Genomic DNA, 6,172 nt, shown 5'->3' with positions numbered 1-6,172 from the left:
CTCAAGATGCCAGCCTACAAGTGTCCTGCAAAGTAGCAGGGACCAGTGCAGGAGAGACTCAGCCGTACTTTATGAAGGCTAAAAAAAGATGAATGCTACCATCTCCTGACTTTATTTCCCCGGTAATAGAAAGTGCACCCAAACCCTGTGTGTCTGTTCTCCCAGAGGATTAATTTTCTCTTCCTGTCAGGGCCAAATGAGGACTCTTGCTCCCTGACAGTATTGCCAAGTTGGCAGGAGCAGGAAACCAGTTTTGCAGCCGGATAGTGCAACAAAACTGGCAGCCTGCTGCCAAACTGTGATGCACCTGACTCTCTCGTGCAGGCTCTTTGGTTTCAGGTGAACGTGACTTAGCTCTGTGTTTGTCTAGAATCTATGGGTTCTGAAACTGAGCTATAATATTTGAGAGACTCTAGGATCCAGTTCATTCCACGCTTATCCATGAGCGTGTACACTGATACATATGCTCACATGCCCACTTGACCACCTGCCAGATCCACACCCAAATCTCTACCCATCAACACATATGCCACTCTCTCTCTCTTTCTCTTAAGCGTTTGTCTAAGCAGATGTCTGCATTTCCTCTACAACAGATCCCTATATGCCAAGGAAAGGGATTATTGTACTTGACAGTTTCCTTTGGGCCTCTCCCTAAGCAAAGGCACTTTGTGGGTTAAGTCCATGGATTCCAAGTTCTTCACCATCTAGAGCCTCTTAAATTATTTTCCCCACATGGACCTATGCCTTAAAACATTTTGTCTAATGAGCAGCCAGCATGTATAACTAATAGTGTTTCTCTTTTTTATTCATCAAAGTCACACATGCCCTCCAATTCCGATTTTAGGCTAACATCTGATAACCAAAGCTACACAATGAACTCATAGGCTACAGCCCAGAAGCTGAGCGACTTGACATTTTAGTTAGCCTATGCAGCCTTATCTCAGATAATATACAGTTTCTGTCAAGCTTTTGGAAATATTGAAAATAGCTCAAAGAACTCCCTTAATCCCTTCGTGGATCCCGACGAGTCTAGAGACCCCAGGTTGCAAACCTCTGCACTAAACCTTTGACCATTTTTTCCAGGGTTAGTAGCAATGTAAAATAGAACCAAAGGGGGAAGAAAAGGATGTGATTAATTTTAGAGCCTATGTACTTTCTGGGAGGTAGTTCAGCTGGCTGAAAAATCTGTGCTGGATTTTTCTTGTCTAATCTATAAAAGCTCCCATACTGCATGGGGACGTATTCCCCAGGCTTTTCTATGATGCTAACTTCATGAAACTGGCCCCATTCTAAGTAGAGGGAGAATGGATTGTCTGATATCTGTCCAATGAGCAAAGGAAGATGGTCAGGGCCCTGGCTGGTTCTGTTGTTGGTAAGCAATAGGGGACAAGTACCTGAGCTCAAGTCAAGCAACACATATGAGAAGGGACAAAGAGAAGGTTAAATGGAATGTCACCACTCAAACTGAGAAACAGCAAAGGAAAAAAAAATCCTTTCTCTTCCATTTTCCCTTTGTTCCATTCAGATCCTCCAAAGATTGGATGCTGTCCATCTGTGTTGGAGAGGACAAGCTTCTTTAGTATGTCCATCAACTCAGATATTAGAACTGATTAAAATATCTTCACAGGTACTCTCAGCAACCATGTTTAATTGAGACACTCACCCACGCCACAAAACTAACACAGGAACTATCCCAGTCCCCAACAGTGGTGAGGACTCCCAGTGATAGAGCCACCACACGACGTGATAGGCTAACTCTCTCAGGTCTGGAAGTTGGTCAGTGCATCTATGGCTTAAAAGACCTTCATGAAGTGAGTCTGTCAGCTCCCTCTTTTCTACAAAGGGATCTCCTATGCTCTTGGAATCTTGGAGTCCATGGGGGTCTCAAGACCGCACATTTTTGAAAGAAGGATGTACAATGCATTTTAATATTGTTGGCATGAGCGGAAGGCAGGGAAAGGCTGTTAACTTTTGTCCATGCATCTCGGAATCACTTGATTTGTTATAAACATGTGCCTTTGGAATAGAATGTTTTAAATTAAAAGAACATTTTTTCCCATAAGAAATTTCTTTTCTGGTTCTAATCATATAGTAAGCACAAAGCTTCAACTAGTTCTTTAAATCTAGTTGAATTTCAGTTTTCTCTTTTATAAGATAGGAGCATGAAGGCTCACTTTCCTGTGCTCAAATGGGGACACATAAAGATTATAGATACATTGCTATTTTGGGGGACCAAAAATGGTGGCGTTGTAAGGAACATGACCACCTTTCTTCTGCTTCCTTTTGCACATTGCTTCAATCATCTTTTCTACTTTTCTGTAACCACAGTTCTGTTTTCACAAGAATTTATGCTTTATCTGGAAGGCTCCAGTGAAGATTAGATGGTGAGAGGTCACCCTACCACTCTTAAGTTGCAGTCATTCTGATTGCAGGGACCCAGAAGAAAGACAAGTTAAAAAAAAAATAGAAATTGTTACACGGAAGCTTTTATACGCATGACTGTTAAGGAAGGACTCCCAATTCCTTCGCAGTTTTTGATCAGCATCTGGCTGCTGATGGGAAGTGGTCATGCCTGTTGGGAGAGATGAAATTTTAAAAAAGAAAAAGGAAAATGTAATGATTCAGAATGCAGAGACAGGGAGTTAGCCCAAGTAACTTTGGAAGAATGTCATTTGACTATATACCATCAGGTTAAAGAGAAAAAACTGTAAACAAACACTGAACTGTAGTTAGTGGATCTGTTTACATAGGGGACTGGCTAGCAATCCCCAAAGCTACCTTAAATGTATTTGTGATTGTGCAAATATGAAAAATATATACTGGATAGTGAGAGTTAAGAATTCTCAGTGTCTCAGTGTCTGAGAAAGGAGGTAAAAATACAGAGATGGAGAAGGCTAGAATAAATCCCATGGTAGGTTAGAATTGGAAGAATCAACATGAAAGCATGGCTTTTAATGTACATAGATACATTCTGAGAGATAATGGATAGACATACAGACAGATAGATATAGATGATCAAGATATATATGGTAGATCAGTAGAGGGATCTATCTGTCTGTCCAACTATCTATCTATCTATCTATCTATCTATCTATCTATCTATCTATCTATCTATCTGTTGATTTTTGATTTTGTCTGAGATAGAACCTGATAGCAGTGATCACATAAACGGCCCCAGTCTTAATTTCTAAATATTATTCACCAACAGACTCTAAGAGTAGGAAAAGGGAAGGAATGGACCCTCCCTTACACTCTTCAAAAAAAATGCAGGTCTTCTGACACCTGGATTTCAGCCCTTCAGATCCATTTGTATTTTTGGCCTCCAGGACTGTAACATCACACATTTATGTTAGGTCATTAATTTTGTGATAATTTGTAAAGAAAGCACTAGGAAACACGCAAGGATATATGTAAATACACTTACATATACATAATCGGTGGAGAAGAAAAAGCCTTTCCTTTTAGTAGAACTGTACCTAATAAATGAAAAGAGAATGATGAAATTAGAAAATTACCATTTGGCAACCACTACAGTAATAATTTTCTCAGGCAAGATTCATAAATGGATGCTGAATTTAATGAAGCAAATGTTGATGAGAAGCAGGGTCTCTGCATAGCCTCAGAGCACCTCTTCATAAAGCAATTATAAATTAGGAAAAGGAAAAATTGCAGCTTTGCAATGGAGAACATAAGCATCCGCCACTTTATCCAAGCTATCACAATGGGTGTCACAAAGGCTGAGACAAACAGTTCCCACATCTCCCCTGATCCGATCCACTGAGGACACAATGTTGTTCCTGGCTTATGCTACCAAACATGTACGACTTAAACCAAGTCATGATGAATAATTAGATGCACATAATTTGAAGCAGCCACTCTTGTAAGAATCAGCCTGTGCTTTTCAGGAATATGAGGGTCATTCAGGGTCCCTCAAGAGCCGAGGGACTACAGATAAAATCAGACTAAAAAGGCATAAACAATAAACCAACATGGAGTTTTAGGTTGGATTCTGAATCAGGTCTTTTTCTCTTTTGCCACAAAGGACCCTAGTGAAATCATGAGTAAAATGTGACCACAATCTGTGTATTAGATAATAATATTCCATTAAATTTCATGCTGGTTTTGAGAAATGTACTGTGGTTATGTAAGAGAATGCTTTTGTTTTATGAAATACATACAGAAGAATTTAGACAGTGAGGGGCCTCAAGTCTACAAATTACTCACAAATGTTTATATATACATACATATATATATATATATATATATATATATATATATATATCAGAATATATAGATATTGAGAGGCTGATAAAGTCAGTGTGGTAATAAGAATTTGGGGAATCATGCAAAAATTATGTGTACTGCTTCTTAGTCTGATGTTTTTTCTGAAGAAAAAAATTTTTTGAAAGGTAAGGGAATGAATTGAAATTTCTCTGTTCAGGCAGAGAATCTATCACTTGATTAGTGAATCTCCAGAATACTCCCAGCCAGAGGAAGTGAGAGAAATCTGCCCTGGTGATGTGGAAGCAGTCAGAACAGAGATCTGCATGAGCACTGAGACTCTGACTTGTCACTGTGATATCCCAACGGCCAGCCCATGACAAACAAATATTCTCTGAATGCAGACAAGAAGGCTGATGGGCAGGAAGTGTGGGCAGGAGGCACATGGGCACCCTGTGGCTGCTCCCCCTCTGGGTTACATCCCAAGCATTATGTGCAGGGACTAAGTCCAGCCCCAGAAATGGTCTGTTACTTTCAGCATTGGCTCCCCTGAAGCTTTCCAGTGGCTAGTCCATCCTCTGAAATTTGTTCCTCCTACTCTGTGACATCAGAGTCCTCGTGAAGCCAGGAGGGGCTGGTGACTTCTCATCACCTGACAATGAATAATGTTATCATCCCTTATTGAGCTTCTAAATCAAAGTGTCGAACAGAAAACCTTTTAGGGAGGTGTGAAGAGAGTGCAATGGGAATCTTCAGCCTGGAGCTTTCATGTAGTATGTTCAAAAGATCAACAAAGAACTGAGGCGGTGTGAGACCAATCGGAGCCTAGGCTTGCTTACTCAGAAAACTGCCTGAAATAGAACCACTTAATTCCAAGTCAAATATGCATCAGTTCAATTATTGACTGACCGGGGCAGCACTGCTCAGCAACTCAGCAACTTTCCACCAAGTTCTCCAGCAAGTAGAGGGTAGCACCGTTTGCTGAGGACTTACCATGCACCAGAGCTGAGCAAGGTGATGCATTTAACCCTTTCAGCAGCACTGCCTCTTCTCCTATCCTCTAGCATTTGGTTTCATGAATTCATTGAAAACATACTATGGTCTGGGCTTTTTGCTAAAATCTTTGCTCGCATTCTTTCTCTTTCGGACCAGGACACTAGTGAGGGTTAAAAATATTATCAAACTTTTACAGATTGAAAAACTAATAAGAGGTCAAGGTTTTCTCTAGGACCTACAACAATTTCAGTTTTGTGACTTTTAAAATAATGGCTGAGAGTGTTCTGGAAATTCACTAATCAGTTGATGTGCTAGAAACTTACAGCCACTAAAGGTCATCTCATTTTCTTTTCAAACTGAGAACATAGCACGTAGAGTGCCTACATCACACAGCTAGAATTTACAGAATTTACACACCAAGGATTTGCAGAATTAGGATGTTTTTTTGATCTCTGTTTGGTCTTTTCCTGGCATCTTCTGGAAGGGGTGACTGATCAGATCCTCAAAAGCAAATGAGATCATTAAAGGGATCACTGTAATGTTAAGACATCTTTTTCTACTCAAGCAAAACCAAAACAAAATAATATCACATTTACTATCTGGCAAAATCTGGAGTAGTCACTGGGACACAAAGGTGAATAAAACTGTGTCTTTTGATTTTTCCCACTTAGCTGAGGAGGTAGGTCTGTGTATAAATAAAAGCATGACAAGAGCTAATTAACAGTAAAATGTGCTATGGAAAGAGATTATTCTAAATAAGGGCTTCATAGCACAGCAAAAAGATTAAGAAATACCTATGCTGTGGAATAGATTAGGAACATGCATTAACAGCTCATATATTCAAGCACACACATATAGAGCAAGCAATGTACAGTGTAAAATACATTTAAAATCTAACTTTGGTGTTAATGACAGATGGCATGCTTAACACATCAAGAGAGAAAACTTTACCCAG

The sequence above is a fragment of the Cavia porcellus genome, unplaced genomic scaffold, assembly GCF_034190915.1.
Source record: "Cavia porcellus strain 051 isolate PalLab524CR breed Dunkin Hartley unplaced genomic scaffold, mCavPor4.1 scaffold_6, whole genome shotgun sequence".
NCBI lineage: Eukaryota > Metazoa > Chordata > Mammalia > Rodentia > Caviidae > Cavia > Cavia porcellus.
The sequence above is the reverse complement of the archived record's forward strand: the minus strand, read 5'-3'. Positions refer to the sequence as shown.